At 41.4% G+C, this 19,528-nt stretch overlaps 1 pseudogene; it reads right to left on the bottom strand.

The window, feature by feature from the left end:
• Positions 1–18,002: 18,002 nt before the first annotated feature.
• LOC103081570 (olfactory receptor 5V1-like) lies at positions 18,003–18,774 on the bottom strand (annotated as a pseudogene).
• Positions 18,775–19,528: the final 754 nt, after the last annotated feature.

Below are 19,528 nucleotides of genomic sequence, written 5' to 3'. Positions count from 1 at the left end.
ACTGTGCCACCAGGGAAGCCCTGTTTGTTTTTTGATATTGAGCTGCATGAGCTGCTTGTATATTTTGGAGATTAATCCTTTGTCATTTGCTTCCTTTGCAAATATTTCTCCCAGCCTGAGGGTTGTCTTTTCGTCTTGTTTATGGTTTCCTTTGCTGTGCAAAAGTTTTGAAGTTTCATTAGGTCCCGTTTTTTTATTTTTGTTTTTATTTCTTGTTTTATTTCTCTAGGAGGTGGGTTAAAAAGGATCTTGCTGTGATTTATGTCATAGAGTGTTCTGCCTATGTTTTCCTCTAAGAGTATTGAAGAGACTGTCTTTCCTCCTTTATTTAGCTCATGCTTTTTGTTTAAGCAAGAAGGGAGATTTATTAGAAGAAAACTAAGAACAAATTATGGAACCATAAAAGACCCAGAATTGCCAAAGCAATCCTGAGGAAAAAAAACAAAGTAGGAGGCATAACTCTCCCATACTTCATACAATACTACAAAGCTACAGTAATAAAAACAGTGTGGTGTTGGTACAAAAACAGACATATGGGTCAATGGAACAGAATAAAGAGCCCAGAAATAAACCCACACACCTATGGTCAATTAATCTTTGACAAAGGAGGCAAGAATATAAAATGGGAAAAAGTCTCTTCAGCAAGTGGTGCTGGGAAAGTTGGATAGCTGCATGTAAATCAATGAAGTTAGAATACACCTTGACACCATGCACAAAAATAAACTCAAAATGGCTTAAAGACTTAAACATAAGACGTGACAGCATAAAACTCCTAGAAGAGAGCATAGCAAAACATTCTCTGACATAAACCGTACCAGTGTTTTCTTAGATCAGTCTCCCAAGACAATAGATATAAAAACAAAAATATACAAATGAGACTTAATCAAACTTACCAAGTTTTGCACAGCAAGGAAACCATAAAAAAAAAAAATGAAAAGACTACCTACAGAATGGGAGAAAATATTTGAAAATGATGTGACAGACAGGGGCTTAACCTCCAAAATATACAAACAGCTCATACAACTCAACAAAAAAAACCCCAAACAACCCAACTGAAAAATGGGCAGGAGACCTTAATAGACATTTCTCCAAAAGAGACATACAGATGGCCAGTAGGCACAAGAAAAGATGCTCAATGTCACTAATTATTTGAGAAATGCAAATCAAAACTACAATGAGGTACCACCTCACAGCAGTCAGAATGGCCATCATTAAAAAGTCTACAGATAACAAATACTAGAGAGGCTGTGGAGAAAAGGGAACCTTCCTACACTGTTGGTGGGAATGTAAATTGGTGCAGCCACTATGGAAAACAGTGTGGAGGTTCCTTATAAAACTAAAAATAGAATTACCATATGATCCAAAAATACCACTCCTGGACATATACCTGGACAAAACTATAAAAAAGACACATGCACCCTGTACGTTCATAGCAGCACTATTCACAATAGCCGAAACATAGAAACAATCTAAATGTCCATCGACAGATGAATAGTTAAAAAAGATGTGGTACATATATACCATGGAATACTACTCAGCCATAAAAAAGAATGAAATAATGCCATTTGCAGCAACATGGATGTAACTAGAGGTTATACTAAGTGAAGTAAGTCGGAAAGAGAAAGACAAATAACATACGATATCACTTATATGTGGAATCTAAAATATGGCACAAATGAACCTATCTACAAAACTGAAACAGATTCATAGACATAGAGAACAGACTAGTGGTTGCCAAGGTGGGGAGTGGGGGAGGGAAGGACTGGGAATTTGGGATTAGCAGATGTAAGCTATTATATATAGATAAACAACAAAGTCCTACTGTATAACACAGGGAACTATCTTCAATATCCTGTGATAAACCAGAATGGAAAAGAATATAAAAAAAAAAAGTCAATATGTGTATAACCGAGTCACTTTGCTGTACAGCAGAGATTGGCACAACATGTAAATAAAGTTTACTTCAATAAAAAAAAAAAGATAACATCATCATGCTTTCATAGTGATGCTTCTAGTTCAAATGCAGAACTATATAGGATTTTAATTTAACCTCATCAATCTTATACTTGCTTCTCCTTTTCACACGCTGAAATGTTCAGGGTCGGACTTTCCTGGTGGCACATGGGTTAAGAATCTGCCTGCCAATGCAGGGGACATGGTTTGATCCCTGGTTGGGGAAGATCCCACATGCCATGGAGCAGCTAAGCCCGTGCGCCACAACTACTGAGCCTGAGCTCTAGAGCCCGCCAGCCACAACTACTGAGCCCGTGAACCACAACTACTGAAGCCTGTGAACCTAAAGCCCGTGCTCCACAACAAGAGAAGCCACCGCAATGAGAAGCCCGTGCACTGCAACAAAGAGTAGCCCCCACTTGCCGCAACTAAAGAAAGCCTGTGCACAGCAATGAAGACTCAACGCACACACCATACACAAAAATAAACTCAAAATGGATTAAAGACCTAAATGTAATGCCAGACACTATAAAACTCTTAGGGGAAAACATAGGCAGAACACTCTGACGTAAATCACAGCAAGATCCTTTTTGACCCACCTCCTAGAGAAATGGAAATAAAAACAAAAATAAACAAATGGGACCTAATTAAACTTAAAAGCTTTTGCACAGCAAAGGAAACCATAAACAAGACCAAATGACAACCCTCAAATGGGAGAAAATATTTGCAAATGAAGCAACTGACAAAGGATTACTCTCCAAAATATACAAGCAGCTCAATATCAAAAAAACAACCCAATCCAAAAATGGGCAGAAGATCTAGATAGACATCTCTCCAAATAAGATATACAGATTGCCAACAAACACATGAAAGGATGCTCAACATCACTAATCATTAGAGAAATGCAAATCAAAACTACAATGAGGTATCACCTCACACCAGTCAGAATGGCCATCATCAAAAAATCTACAAACAATAAATGCTGGAGAAGGTGTGGAGGAAAGGGAACCCTCTTGCACTGTTGGTGGGAATGTAAATTGATACAGCCACTATGGAGAATAGTATGGGGGTTCCTTAAAAAACTAAAAATAGAATTACCATACGACCCAGCAATCCCACTACTGGGCATATAACCAGAGAAAACCATAATTCAAAAAGGGTCATGTACCACAATATTCATTGTAGCACTCTGTACAATAGCCAGGACATGGAATCAACCTAAATGTCCATCGACAGATGAATGGATAAAGAAGATGTGGCACATATATACAATGGAATATTACTCAGCCATAAAAAGAAACGAAACTGAGTTATTTGTAGTGAGATGGATGGACCTAGAGTCTGTCATACAGAGTGAAGTAAGTCAGAAAGAGAAAAACAAATACCATGTATTGTCACATATATGTGGAATCTAAAAAAAAAAAAGGTTCTGAAGAACCTAGGGGCAAGACAGGAATAAAGATGCAGACGTAGAGAATGGACTTGAGGACACAGTGAGGGGGAAGGGTAAGCTGAGACGAAGTGAGAGAGTAGCACTGACATATACACACTACCAAATGTAAAGTAGATAGCTAGTGGGAAGCAGCTGCGTAGCACAGGGAGATCAGCTCAGTGCTTTGTGACCACCTAGAGGGGTGGGATAGGGAGGGTTGGAGGGAGACACAAGAGGGAGGGGATATGGGGATATATGTATACGTATAGCTGATTCACTTTGTTATACAGCAGAAACTAACACACCATTGTAAAGCAATTATACTCCAATAAAGATGTTAAAGAAAAAAAAAGTAAAATCTGTAAAATATGAAAATGATTGGTTCAGACAATCAGGCCTTCTGATATCTGGAGAAAGAAGACATGACTGTGTCTGGGATGTTAAAGTGATGCTTCATTTAAGAGGTTGAACGGCTGGGCTTCCCTGGTGGCGCAGTGGGTGAGAGTCCGCCTGCCGATGCAGAGGATGCGGGTTCGTACCCCGGTCCGGGAAGATCCCACATGCCGCGGAGCGGCTGGGCCCGTGAGCCATGGCCGCTGGGCCTGCGCGTCCGGAGCCTGTGCTCCGCAACGGGAGAGGTCACAACAGTGAGAGGCCACAACAGTGAGAGGCCTGCGTACCGAAAAAAAAGAGGTTGAACGGCAATTCGAGGTTGGTGAAAGAGTAAACGAGTCTGGAAAACAGAGGACGGATGATCCTTCAGCCCACGGTCAGAAGTTTAGCAGAAGCAGAGTTCATGGCAAAAGAGCGGTAAGAAATAAGGTTGGAAAGTAAAAATGGGGAAAACTGTGAAGGAAACGATATGTGATGTTGGGAATTTTTCTTGAAGGCTTCTCAGGCTTTAGTGTGCATGTGAATAACCAGGAGAGATTAAATAAGGCACAAAATGCAGGGCTCCATTTCCTGAATTTCTGATTCAATAGGTCTGAGGCAGGGCTCCAGATATTTCATTTGTAACAAGTGCTATGGACTGAACTGTGTCCCCCCCAAATTCATATGTTGAAGTCCTAATCCCCAATGTGACTGTATTTGAGATAGGGCTTTTAGGAAGTAATTAAGGTTAAATGATGTCATATGGCTGCGTTCCTAAGTTGATTGGATTGGTGGCTTATAAAAAGAGGAAGAGCCAGGAAGAGAGCTCTCACCAGAAAGCCAACTGGCCAATACCTTGATCTTGGACTTCTAGCCTCCAGAACTGTAAGTAAACAAACGTCTGCTGTTTACTCCACCCATCCTGAGGTATTTTGTTGTGGCAGCCTGAGCAGACTAGTAGAGAGTTCTCAGGTGATGATGAAATTGCTGGTCTAGAGACCACTCTGAGAACCATGGCTGTGGGCGATAGAAATCCATTAAGTTCCCTACAACTGTTTTCTGTTGACCTTCACTTATCACAGTCTTTTATTTTTTTTAATTAAAAAATTTTTTTTATTTTTTAAAACCTGGATCCTGTTTCCAGTTCCAGAAAAGTCAAGCAAAGATTATAGAAACTCTGGGGCACTAGGCACAATTAATGAGTCCCATCAGCTCGTCTGCATGTGGTTTCATGAGTAAGGGCTCCTTGTTGAAGTTCATTCCAAAGATTTCAGTCAGTCACTCTCCAGCCCTGGAGGGGATGGCGGTGAGGGAAAATTGCTAGCCAGAAAAATAGCTTGGTACCATCAGCTTTATTTTCTTCCATTTTTCTATTAAACTCCAAAGTCAACTTTTACTGTTTGAATTTTACTCTGGTGGTTAAAAAACAAATGCAACTTCCAAATAAGTTTAACTCCCAGTTTGGGCACCAGGAGAATTAGGTTGGAGGTAAGAGAAACAATTTGCCTTTAGTGCTTCTGGTCTTGTAGTTCATTTCTTCCCTTTCCTCATTGGTACCCTTTGTCTCTTCTTCCCCCAGCCACCATGCAGCCTCACACACTTATTACCCTCCTATTGAAAACACAGCATATCCAAAACCTGTGTTTGGACCTGTGTTTTGGATGCCAGAGGGAATAACTAGAACAGCCCACTCTGCAGTTCTGTCCAGCCAGACTGTTGATTATATTTAGTATCTCACAATTTTCATAAAAGCATATTAATCTAGTGAGCTCAAATGTTAAGATCAATTAGTCTTTCTTCTTAGAAGGTAGCTGTGTAAAGGTCTCTAGAAACCAAAATTTTAATTTTGTTTCATGTCAAAACTTCAAAATGATAAGGTAGTCAGAGCAACAAAGTCACGAGGACCAATATTATGAGGTGCTCAAGTCTACTAAATGAAGCTTAGTACATAACAGTGGACAGACAGAGGTTTCAGCTCTCTTAACCAGCTATGCGTTTGCATAAAGAGAACTGATAGAATACAGTAAGTCCCCTACACATGAATGAGTTCCGCTCCTGGAGCGTGTTCGTAAGTACAATTTGTTCTTAAGTCCAACAAAGTTAGCCGAGGTACCGAACTAACACAATCGGCTATATAATACTGTACGGTAATATATAGGTTTATGATACTTTTCACACAAAACAAACAAAAAATAGGAAAACATTTTTAATCTTATAGTACAGTACCTTGAAAAGTACAGTAGTATAGTATAACAGCTGGCATAGAGGGGCTGGCTTTGAGTGAACAGGCAAGAAGACTTACTGACTGGAGGAGGGAGAGGAGGTGGGAGCAGAGCTGAAGGATCTTCAGCATTAGGAGACGGAGGGCGAGCTGCAATTTCACTCATGCCTGACGTTGATGGAACGCATGCTCGCATCTTTGAAGGTTCACAACTTGAAGGTTTGTCTGTAGGGGACTTACTGTAATTTATAAGGTTTTCATGTTAACATAGGAAGTATTAAGGAAATAATGCCAACTAGAGCAGAGAAAAAAATGTGTCCTTCCTGAATGAATAGTCATTGCACATAGATCTCCTAAACTGGCACAAAGCTTTTAAATTGGGCATCACTACACATACATTATCCAAACTAACAAAAGGTGGCAAAAAGGTGAATGAATGTAGTAGGTGATTTTAAAATGAATATTTGGCTTTGGAATGTTTTAACATAATTTTTAGATATGAGTACCCAATATCTAAAAATGTACTCTAAACGTGATATTGAAGTTACAGGATATTCAATGGCAATGACTTCGTCCCCCTTCTGTCCCTAGGCAATTTATTCTTCTCCTATCCAATCTTGGAATAAATATTGTTCAGATTAAGCAAAGCACCCACAGTGTCTGTCTGTCCGTCTCTACTTTTTTCACCCATTGGGGCAGGTACCAGTGCATATGTCTCTGTCTCTATAATAATGTATCTATATGTGTTTTAAATACATAAATAACACACACACACACACACAAACATACACACAACCTCCATGGTTCCCAAAATAACCTAGTCAAATTGAACTCTTCTATCAAACTGTCCTTGGAATGAGAAACTGGTTAGTTCTGATAGGTTTCCATACTATATGTCACAGACTTCTTTTCTTTAAAAAAGAAATCAAGGAATTAATTAATTAATTTTTGGCTGCATTGGGTCTTCGTTGCTGCGCACAGGCTTTCTCTAGTTGTGGCAAGTGGGGGCTACTCTCCGTTGTGGTGCATGGCCTTCTCATAGCAGTGGCTTCTCTTGTTGCAGAGCATGGGCTCTAGGCGCCCGGGCTTCAGCAGTTGGGGCACACGGGCTTAGTTGCTCCACGGCATGTGGGATCTTCGCAGACCAGGGCTCAAACCCATGTCCCCTGCATTGGCAGGCGGATTCTTAACCACTGCGCCACCAGGGAAGTCCCTATGACACAGACTTCTTGAAAGTAACAATACACAGCATATTTGAAATGCAAATGACATATATGGAATAGGTGTCTGCTATTAAAGTTGACAATGGCATTTGTGGGGAAAATAATCAGGCTGATTGGCTGTAATTTACTAAATTGATCATTATAAGTGAATTTAAATTAAAAGTGACAGAGGTGGAAAAAATTAAAACTAAATGTTACCTGATACCATACATCTGAAACCAGAGTATTTTACCAACAGAGAGATATTCAGTGGGGAGGGGTTGGCTTTGGTCAAATATGAGAGAGAAATATCCAAAGTAACATAGACCAAAGATAAATTTAAAAATCAGCCGGGATAAGAATAGTGTGAAAATGTATAACAAAAAAAAATTTTAATCAGTTTTTCTACTACCACTCAGAATTGCTGTTATCCTGTCTTGAGTATCAGCTCGAGATAGGAGCAATGCAACTCAGGCAAAATGTAGAAAATATGCGCAGGCACATGGTTCAGAGAAATAAAAGAAAGCATAAATGACCTGAGGAGGAGAGATATAAGTGGAGTTTTACATGTAGGAGAAAGGTCTATAAAAATGAAGTCCTTGAGAAAATAAAAATGTTGAACCACCTTGGAAATTTCACTTTTAATGAGAAAGCAGAAAAACAAAGAAACCGGGTTTCACTTATATTAGAGAGGATTTAGTAGAGATTTTTCTCTGAAGCAACTTCTTAGGATACTACAGGATAGATGAAATGCTTGCCTATGCATTAAAGTTTCAGAAAGGAAAAGAAACTTAGCTTGCTGCATCAAATCCTAGGAGCTGAAATTAGATCACATGGAGATGTCTCAAAGGCTGTCTCTCAAGATATCTGACGTTGCCTTAATGAGTTTTCTACGATTCAAAGTCAGATTCTTATGATAGAACTTGATTTATCAGCACGCTGTAGTTTCATCTCAAATATAATCAGTGTCTGTAACACTGAGATCTAAAATCCAAATGCCAATATATTAATTTACAATGAGAAGAGTAAATGCTAAAGGGATAGGATTGACTAGCCAGCACATTCTATGCAGGCAAGGTATGTGGAGAGCCAAATTATAAACTCTACTCAGTGCTCTGTGGTGAGTTAAATGGGAAGGAAATCCAAAAAGGAGGGTGTATATGTATACATATAGCTGATTCACTTTGCTGTACGGCAGAAACTAACACAACGTTATGAAGCAACTATACTTTAATAAAAAATTTAAAAAAAAAGATGTGAGTACTTATATCCAGACCTCTGTCTTCAAGGGTCTGCTTCCCTGGTTGTGGTTGTTATAAACCTATTCTAAACCAATTTCCTAATGATGCATGTGTCTATCCTGGGCCCCTTTCCTGTTCTTTCTTGCCCTCCTCTCCCAGCCGTATCTTAGATATAATGCACCTGTTAACCCAGCCCCAAACTTTAATAGTTTCATTATTTCCCCTTCCTTTGTCTCAAGAACTCAAATATTTTTTATTGCATATTTGATGTAATTTTTAGAGAATATAATGTCATTTTCTTTCTGTAACTCTTCTCACATTCTTGCATTTTAACTTTAAGCTGTATATTTTTATTTCTGAAAACAGAATTTTGGCCAAAGAAATGTTTAACCCAGTTCAGTAAAGGTCAGTTCCCCACTTTAAGCCATAGTCCATTCTGACTACAGCAACCTCGCTGAGCTCTTTAATAGTGGAATTTGGTAGTAGTGTGCTACTACAAGGCCTTGGTGGAAATTCCTCTGCTCTGACCTTCCAAATTCAGCTGCTTCCCTGGTGATTGCTTTATTTATTTATTTATTTATTTATTTATTTATTTATTTATTTATTTAGCTGCATCAGGTCTTAGTCGTGGCACGCGGGATCTTCACTGTGGCATGCAGGCTCTTCGTTGCGGTGCGCGGGCTTTTCTCTAGCTGTGAGGTGCAGACTCCAGAGCGCGAGGGCTCAGTAGCTGCAGTGCATGGGTTTAGGTGTCCCCTGGCATGTGGGATCTTAGTTCTCCAACCAGGGATTGAACCCGCGTTCCCTGCATTGGAAAGCGGATTCGTAACCACTGGACTGCCAGGAAAGTCCCCCTGGTGATTGCTTTTTGATCTGAAGCAATCACCCTCTAGTCTACCAGCTTGCACCATTCTGTAACACTACCCTAGTAGTAGGTTTGACTTATATTCCAGTCACCAAAGCCATTTGCCCTTCACACCTATGTCACTAATAAAAGTACCAAGGCCCTCTCCCTAATCATCTTATCTCTCAGGAGATACACTTCATCTTGGAGATCTTGTAGCTTTGCAAGAAAGGCCAGTCAATCCTTTCTTAGTAAATTCAATACTAATTTTCAACTTATTTTCTATAATGGCCATATATTAATCAAATACACCCTCCCCCAATCTGATTTCTATAACGTAAATGCAGTATCAGACACTTTGCACAATAAATTTAACCCTCCCCTCTTCAGGGACCCTTTGTCCTTTACAAACCAGTTCCAGATTCTCCATCTCCATCACTGCTTAGAGGATAACATGCCAGTGTTGTCAGGAGTCATTTAGCCCACTGATGGGTTGGCGCAGCCACTACATCTGCTCCCAAATCAAGGGGCGGGTTAACTGTACCTTCTAGCTCTTGGCAAGAGTTAGAGTAGATAATAAAATTAGTTAGAGTAGATAATAAAATTAGAGTAGATAATAAAATAAAATAAAATAGGGGTCAGGCAGGAAGTTTAGATAAAACTGCTTGGGAAATGTAGCTAAGCAAGATCATCTAACTTATAATTAGTCCAGAACCTCAGGCCTACCATCCCTAAAGGCTGCTTTTTTTGCAGAGATAAGTGATACCATCCAATAGCAGATGGTACTCTTGTACGAGTGCGAGTGAGTGATGGACACTTCTCACCTTAAGAGTAGCCTGCTCAGAGTTTGGTTTAGAAATTCTTATTGGCACTAACTCGCCCACTTAATAGTTCATTATTTCTGGATGTCATCTATTCCTTTGGGCTAGTGCAATTATTACATTAAAAAAAAGAGTTCTGGAAAATTTCAGTAATATCTCTATAGGCCTATTGGCCTCTATCATCTGATCACCTAAAACTACCTAGCAAATTAACACAACCTAGGAAAGTTAGAACTCAATTAATTTGAATATGACTCCAACAATTTTTGCTACATTTCAATTTTATTCCTTAAAAATTCTATGCTATACTTCATTTTGTAGAAAAGAGAAAATTATTCAAGTCTAGAAGTGTGATTTTTGCCCCACTGAATGCTCCTGCTTCAAAGGCCCTTGCATGTGGCTCTGTAAGCAGCCCTGTAATTACAATATTGTTTTTAAAAAAAGCTAAATGATATCCCCTAGGTTCAAGAAATGTACCGTGGAGAGAGGGTGACCCAGTGCCACAAAGGGTTTATGGCTTCTGTTTACATAATAGGCAAGGTTAAATATGATGGAAGTTCTAGTTAGTTCTTTCCTATGTTCTATAATAGGCATTTTATAGGCATCTTAGATTGCAGAAAGTAACCTGACCAAAAGCCTGCTGTCTGTAGGAAATGGTTTTCAGTTGTGTTTCTCACATGAAGTGGTGTCCTAGAATTACTAGTTTGTATACTCTTGGTATGTATAACCACAAAGGAGTTTAGCTTTTAAAACCCTTTATTTCTAAATGTAGACTTGTCATTTATTTACCCTTTCATCCATCCTGCAACTCTTTTATTCTTTGTACCAAGATTTGCTGAATATCTATGCTATGTAAGTTATTGATTTTTTCTAAGTCCGTGGAGAATAAAGTCCAGTTTTCTGATAGCAAAATCCATTTAATTGCTAAGACATCAAGAGAGTATTAAACTGATATAAAATTTCCATTTTATTTCAGAGGTGGAAAAGCATAGTAGTGAAATAATTTAAAACAGAAAAGGTTTTGTACAATCACATGTATACACAAATATATATAATTAATATATAAGTGTATATGTATGCATGCATAGGTAGATATAGTTTTATATAGAGATAAAATTTTAGTAGTAAACATGACTTCCCATAATTACTTTAATGATAACAACAACAAAAAGATGACTCAGAAGATTTCCATTCATAAGACAATCAAGTAATTATTCATTTTTGGAATACAAGGAGAACAGCCATAACAAGTTACCTTAAGCTTTAGATTAGGGCTTCCTAGCCTTTTTGGGATTGAGAATGTTAGCTCCATAAGAACAGGGGTGCTGTCTTTTTGTTTGTTTGTTTGGTTTGGGTTTTTTTGCGGTACACGGGCCTCTCACTGTTGTGGCCTCTCCCGTTGCGGAGCACAGGCTCCGGATGCGCAGGCTCAGCGGCCATGGCTCACGAGCCCAGCCGCTCCGTGGCATGTGGGATCTTCCCGGACCGGGGCACGAACCTGTGTCCCCTGCCTTGGCAGGCGGACTCTCAGTCACTGTGCCACCAGGGAAGCCCGGGCTGCTGTCTTTGTAGTTCATTACTGTATTACCAGCGTTTAGAACTGTGCCCAGCATATAGTAATAAACATTACCATAATAAACATTAGTTCAATGATTGAAGGACAGGGGCTTCCCTGGTGGCGCAGTGGTTGGGAGTCCGCCTGCCGAAGCAGGGGACACAGGTTCGTGCTCAGGTCCGGGAGGATCCCACGTGCCGGGGAGCGGCTGGGCCCATGAGCCATGGCCGCTGAGCCTGCGCGTCCGGAGCCTGTGCTCCGCGGTGGGAGAGGCCACAGCAGTGAGAGGCCCGCGTACCGCAAAAAAACAAAACCAAAAACAATGATTGAAGGACAGAATACAAAATCCTTTCAATGATCTGCAAAAACACATGAAGCATCTCCACAGGGAAATGACACGGGTCCGCACACCATTCTGTGCACATTTCAGGGAAGCAATGGGCTCTCTTAACCCTCACCCACAGCTGTCAGGTTAAGAACCCCAGCCTTAGCTGAAAGAAAAGAAAAAAGACAAGATGTATACAAAAGAACACCAGCCCAAAACAGAGAGCGCACCTGCTGTCATGGGCCAAGCCATCCCTGAAATGTCCATGTGATACTAGGATGTATTTTTTATCTACAGTAGATTTGCTGTGAAGTAATTTATTTTTTAAATCAGCTGTAAGTGCTATTCCAAAATTATCCCAAATATTCAGAGTAAATACAGTGGGAGAAGGAGAAGCTCATGCTTTGAAGGACAGGGGCACAGATAGTGAGCGATGTTTAACATCATCTTGCACAGGCATCATCTTTCACCTTTAATAATACTGTAGGGGAAAAAAATAATACTGTAGGGGAGAAAACTTCTCTATTAAAGTATCATTTTGTTCCTTCTTAGGATTAAAATCATTTAAATATTTGAAAATATTGAAATTTTTCCTACACCCCCCCCAACAATGTAATTTATGTCCCTCAAATTCATCTGTTGAACCTTAAACCCCAGTCCCTCAGAATGTAACTGTATTTGCAGATAGAACCCTTACAGAGGTAATTAAGGTAAAATTAAGGTAAAATTAAAATGATGCTCTGGGAGTGGGCTCTAATCCAGTATGACTTTATAAGAAGAGGAGATTAGGACCCAGAGAGACACCAGAAATGTGTACAGAGGAGGGACCACGTGAGGGCACAGCAGTAAGATGGACATCTGCAAGCCAAGGAGAGAAGCCTTGGAAAAAACAAAACTCTCTTCACCTATATCTTGGACCTTCAGCCTCCAGAGCTGTGAGAAAATAGATTTCTGTTGTTTAAGGCACCCAGTCTGTGGAATCTTGTTATGGCAGCCCTAGCAAACGTATATATCATCTTTCATCTTATAGATCAATTAAAAAACAAGAATAAGATTTATCATCTTACTTCAAATCATGTGGCTTTACGTCCAGTTCCTAAGACTCTACCTAGAAGAGCAGCTACTTTGAAAGTTATATTGTGAATAAATAATACCATGATATTGTTAAATTTCCTTTCCATATACAAGGGAAAGAAGGAAAATATTAAACTTATATAATATCAACTCTTTGCTAGACAACTTCACGTTATCTGTTTTATTGTTTAAAGAATGTTAGGAGGTAGATATTGTTAGTGATATTATATGGATAAGGAAAATGAGGTTCTGGTAGGTTTAGAATGTGTTAGTAGTGCCATTGAGATGCTAACTGGCAAAGCCAGTGCTCAAAGCCACACTTGGACTCTGACACCACACTCTCTTTTGGACACCACACTGATAATTTCTCTGGGTTATCCTGTTCTAAAGTATACCCGAGATGCTTGCTTGTTAAAGTGAGATTGGAGTGTTAGTTGTCACTTAGTTTTAATGTGTGAAGTGATGACACTGGAAATGTAAAAGCAGGTTTTCTTTTCTATCTGTGATGACACCAAAAAATTAACGTTTTTCATTTTTTTCCGTATAGAGAAACATACCCAGCGATTAATGTAAAAAGAAAGAAATGCGACTATCCGCATCCATTCTTGCGTTTGTACTGAAAGGTCAGAGGACATGTAGTCAAGACTAATTGATTAAATTGTTCATCTTGCCCCTAAGAAAGATGATCAGTTCAAAAAAGTCAGTTTAGCACAAGATAATTTTTAATACTTAAAAGATATAGGTTTAGCATGTTTTATCAATGTTTATATTCTTATATACCTCACAATTACAGTAAGAATATTGTGGAATTGTTTATCATATTCTCTGAGAACAAAAATTGCCTTATAAGTCTATATAGAAGTAGAACTTAATGGATGTTATACAAGTTCTTATAGTTTTTTTTTTATTAGCACATATGTCAAAGTTCCCCCAAATCAACATAATGGTTGGTATTCTTTTGATGTAATGCAAGCACAGCTCCAATTTTATTTCTCTGGAAAAATTTTTATATATTTGAGGAATTTTTAAAAAAAGATCTAACAGTACTAATCTGGTTGGATAAAATTTCTTGATCCATTTTATTCATTCTCCCTCAATACGGTGATTCCTCAACATATTCTAATACTTACAGTTGTCAAAATCCTTATCTTGACTTTACAGGGTCTTTCGTGGTCTGGCCCCTGACTGTATCTGGCCTAATCTATTGCTCTCCTTGTTGCTTTTGTAGCCTGGAGCCACAAAACGGGGATTCAAATCCCATTCTATGGCTCTGAACCCAGTGCTCTTAGCCAATGCCCTACACTACCTTTGTAAGCACCTCACCTCTTTGCCACAGAGTGTAGGTGCCAGGTGACCCACAGGTGTAACTCCAACTCCTGTCTGCACCTCAAAACAGCTCTTTTCTTGAAGTCTAATTTGTTAAAGTATAATATCCATTGAGGTGTATGTAAAAATCATAGGTGTAAAGCTTGATTACTTTTCACAAAGTAAATACACTCAGGTAACCAGGAACCAGACCAAGAAAAGAAATATTACTGTGTCCCAGCAGAGCGCATCACCACCATTCCAGAACGTATTTCCCCCAGGGCAACCACTTTACTGAATTCTGAAACCACCAGTGTTTTCCTGTTGTTGAACTTTATAGGACCTCTTCCTTTGCTCTCAGTAGCAAAAACTGGCCCTTTAGCTATAATCACACACCAAAGAGCTCCATTTTTCAAATTATATCTCATAAAGTTAGTGTCTAATGATGTTCATTTGAGAATTTAAAAGTTATTTGTTCAAAATAACTAGGTTGATTTACTTTACTGTAATAAACATTTTGAATTCCTTAGAATGCAATATGGAATATGTCTTAAAATGTTTCCACAGAACAGCTAATAACAAGTGGAATACTAATATTCATCATGATATGGTGGGTGAAGCTTGACTCTGGGGATTTTCTGTGGGGTTCTCAAGAGTTCATCCTCACAGTTTATTCCCTTCCCCATTAATTAGATCCTCTGGCAGTGACCCATTCCCCACTAAAGGGAAGGACAGGCTAACTCAAATGGAATGGCCCCAAGTTAATGGACCAGTGTATGCTTGTCCCTGGATATGGGATACACATGCTTGCAGGACTGGTGATTCAACCTTCCCTTCAGCTCATTAACCACAGCAGATAGTATGAAGGACCATTTAAAGGGGGCTGTTGTTTCCCCCCCACATTAAGGGAAGCTCACTGTGTCTCCTTTTTGCAGAGAATTCATTAGAGAATCAGATATTGGTCTGAGGCAAATGTTGGTTTGGACACTCAAGAGATTTTTTTTTTTTCCTGCTAACTGAAAATTTTAAAAAAATTAAAAAAAAATCGAAGTATAGTTGATTTACAATATCGTGTTAGTTTCAGGTGTACAGCACAGTGATTCAGATATATATACTCCTTTTCAGATTCTTTTCCCTTATAGGTTATTACAAAATATTGAGTAGAGTTCCCTGTGCTATACAGTAGGTCCTTGTTGGTTATCTAGTTTATATATAGTAGTGTGTATGTTAATCCCAACCTCCTAATTTATCCCTCCCTCACCCCCCTTTCCCTTTTGGCAACAATAAGTTTGTTTTCTATGTCTGTGAATCTGTTTCTGTTTTGTAAATAAGTTCATTTGTATCATTGTTTTTAGATTCCACATATAAGCGATAGCATATGATATTTGTCTTTGGCTTACTTCACTTAGTATGATAATCTCTAGGTCCATCCATGTTGCTGCATATGGCATTATTTCACTCTTTTTTATGACTAATACTCCATTATATATAAAAATACCGTATCTTCTTTATCCATTCCTCTGTTGATGGACATTTAGGTTGCTTCCATGTCTTGGCTATTGTAACTTGTGCTGCTAGGAACATTGGGGTGCATGTGTCTGTTCCATCCAGCAGGGGTGTGGGGACAAAAGGGAGAGGCTCAGCTGGAAAGGGAAGAAGGAAGTTTGGTCTGGCCTCTTTGGGGAGAACTCTCCAGAAAGAGGGCACAGGGAAGAACATAGCCTGCCCACCAAAATACCACCACTTTTACATGTTCCAAGTTCACGTCCACCATCCCTATTTCCCACATGCCACCACCCACGCAGCTCTGCAGCTTGAAAACTGCAAGCACAAGACCCGAGCCAGGTATTTCTGGGTCCAGAGTGCTGCCTCTGGAGAAACAAAAGGCAGTCAGACCGCAGGCAGCCTGTGAGGCTGTCTGGCCACTGGGCCACTCGACCAGGCTGGAAGTGACCCCGTCAGGTGCTGAAGGCAGACTTCTGTCGCCTCTGTGAGGCGAGGCAATGTGGGTCGGAGAGTCAGAGGCGTCCGGTAATCAACCCCTATCCTCTGGGCACCTCTTTGGGGTCTGCCAGCCCCATCTCCGAGGCTGGAAATCGGGCCCCAGAGCCTCAGGTGGGCTCCGCCGGTGCTCTGGTGCCCTCTAGTGGCCATCCTCTAGAACGCCAACTCTCAGGTCTTCTGCCACCCTCTCCAGCACATCTCCCTCTCCCTTTCCTGCCACATCCCAGACCGGAAGAGCTCCTGCCAAGGTGTGTTGCTCCCTAGAGGTGCTGATGGGTTGGACCAGGCTCCTGAGGCCATGCCCTTGGGTGGTCCCAGGCTGCTGGGCACTTTTCTTTTGTCCACATCTCTAGCCAGCTGCCTGCCACTGGCCGAACGAGGAGTTTGCAATGAGGTGGGTCCACGTCTGGGTTGCTCCTGAGGAGGCCCACCCGTGGGAGGAGGGTCCTGTCTGTCCCGCCCTCCGATGGGCCCCAGGCTCCAGGCGGGAAGCTCTCAGCCAGTGTCTGAACACAAGATGCTGCGTCCTCATTCTTTGTAAACGCTTGGAGTTACCTCAGTACCATTTTTTAAATGAATCTCCCAGGTGACATATTTATGAGATAAAGAATTTCCCTCATTAAAATTTAGGAACAACATATTATTAGAACGAGCAGGAAGACACAGGATGCTCTCAAATGATCTATTACTTGGAGGATTTAAAAATTCTAACGAGAAGACACTCACTCTCTTCACCCTCTTGGGCATCAGCACAAGGCAAGAATCAGCTGCACTCTTTATCCCTCTGATTTCTCCAGAACCTTCCCTTCGAGGAGAAATCTCTGGACTCTGCGGGGACTGTGAGTGGTGACAGTCAGCTAACTCTGAAACTGAAAAGCTGGAGGAAACGAGACAGGTGAAGGAGATGAGAAGTGGTGACAGGGAACAGCAGGTTCAATTGAACAGCACGTCCAATCTAAGGTTGAGAGTCTGGGTTAATCTCCAGCGAAGGTAAGGGCCACCAGGAGCTGGCCCCACTGGCCTTGTCACATGGGGTGGGAATGGGGGACAGCCAAACCACCATGGCCACTTTCAGAGAAATAAAGGAGAGTGGAAGGGCACCCCTGGGAGCCAGTTTGAAAACGGACACTGTTGTGAAATAATAAGATGCACTTTTCAGAGAAGTGAAGACTATTCTCTTGGTTCTCAAAGACTTGCAAATACTGTGTGTTCTTCGGGAGGCATGCTGAAGCCCCCAGCCTTCGAGGGCAGAAATGGGAAGTAATCTGCGTTCAAAACAACCCAGCACTCACTCCTTGAGGGTGTTGAGGATGACCAGTGTCCACCCCTCGGGTGCTGTGGGGCCTGAAATCCCCTTATCACCTGGGATGGGAGGGGCCACGCAGGTACCCCACTGGGCAGCAGGGGGCTTGGCTGGTGGGCTACAGACCATTATCAGATACATGATTTGCAAACATCTTGTGCCATTTTAGATGGTGGATTATCCTTTTCTTTTCTCCAAGAGATCCTAAACCTCTGTAGGGCACTTCGTTGCACTTAGAGGGAGAAGAGGAACGAAATCAGGCTGGCAGATGCCCAAAGCCAGTGCAGCCCCTAGGGCTGGGGAGGGAGGCAGGAGGAAGGGCCGAGAGTTGGCATTAGAGCAGATGGCCACTAGAGGGCGCCAGAGCACCAGTGGAGTCCACCTGCGGCTCTCAGGCTGGATCTCCAGGCTCGGAGGTGAGAGGAACAGGTGGAGAAGGCTTTCTGCTTTCCATAGCTTGAAGGTATTCGCAGCGCAGCGCTTAGAATGAAGGCATAGGATGCCACAATCCACAGGAAGGGGGCCAGTGTCAGGAAACCTGAGATGCTCGCTCCAGCTCCCCACATGACCCCCACATCACCATAGAATAGCCCTACAACTGGAGCAAACTCACAGAAGTAGTGGTCCATCTCCCTGCTGCCAGGGCAGAGAGGCAGAGGGGCTGCCAGGGCCAGAGTGAAGGAAGAGAAGGAGAAGCCACTGAACTAGGCTCCAAGCAGCCATACAACCAGCTGCTCATCAGCGCAGGGTAGCGAAGGACGTGGCAGCAGCAGCAGGCACTCAACTGCAGTCAGTGAGACAAGAGTAGAACTGGACCAGACAGTGACCAGCGAGATGGTTTCCCACCCATCCAGGAAGCTCTGCAGCAGCTGAGGCACGATGTTTGAGGTATAGCCAATCTCCAGCAGGGAGAAAGTGGCAGAGGAAAAAGTACATGGGTGTGTGAAGAGTCCGACTGGAGGCCACAGCCAGCACGATGAGGTTGTTGCCCCCGACTGTTACCACATAGACGGCCAGAAAGAGGGTGAACGGGAGAAAGCCCAGGTGTTGCAGCTCCTCAAAGCCCTCTAGGATTAGCCAGGTGGTCTGGTTCTTGCTGTCACAACTGGGCTGCTTTCTCATCTAGATTTGTCCTCAAGAGAACAGAGGAAGGTAATATTAACCAAGACTGTATTATGACCATACAGCATGTTTGGCTTATTAATTTATTCATCAAGCAAGCACTGGGTACAGGCTTTATTGTCTCCTGTTTATAGAAGAGAAACTGAGGCACAGTGAGTTTAAGTCGATTATTCAAGGTCATTATGGTGGAGTCATGATTTGAACCCAAGTTTGCTTGACTCCAAAGCTGCTAACTATCCTACAGTGCTTTTTGAAATCCTTTCTGAGTGATAGAAATGTCCATATCAGAGAGCAGTATAGGGCTCTTCCAACCACCTATTTACCTGACAATCTTCGCTGAGCGTTAACAGGAGAACCATCCCTGGTAAACTCTTCTGGAAGGGTAGGAAGAGGGCCCAGGACTTCTTGGGAGGTGGTCCTGCTCTAGGTCATGCACATTCCCGAAGCAGTCACTCATCTCAGACTATTTTCCCTTTCCAAGAAAATGAGACTTGGAAATCCTGACAAAAAATGTATATCATCTACTTCATGAGAGATGCCATATAGAAAGATCTGAATTAACCTAGATCCCACTCTCCTGAGAAGCCATTCTTTTTCCTCGGACAAGTGCCCTGGTGACTGTTGGTAAAGCCATTTTCAAACTTTGCCCAGTCTCTAATCAGTTTGCTGGAAGCTGGGGAGACTTTCTTTTTCTTGATTCTCCTGCCTTGTGTTCCCTATACAGGCGAAAATGTTCGGCTTATCTCACCTAACT

The sequence above is a fragment of the Lipotes vexillifer genome, unplaced genomic scaffold (assembly GCF_000442215.2).
Source record: "Lipotes vexillifer unplaced genomic scaffold, Lipotes_vexillifer_v1.1 scaffold422, whole genome shotgun sequence".
NCBI lineage: Eukaryota > Metazoa > Chordata > Mammalia > Artiodactyla > Lipotidae > Lipotes > Lipotes vexillifer.
This window is presented reverse-complemented; position numbering and strand designations above follow the sequence as displayed.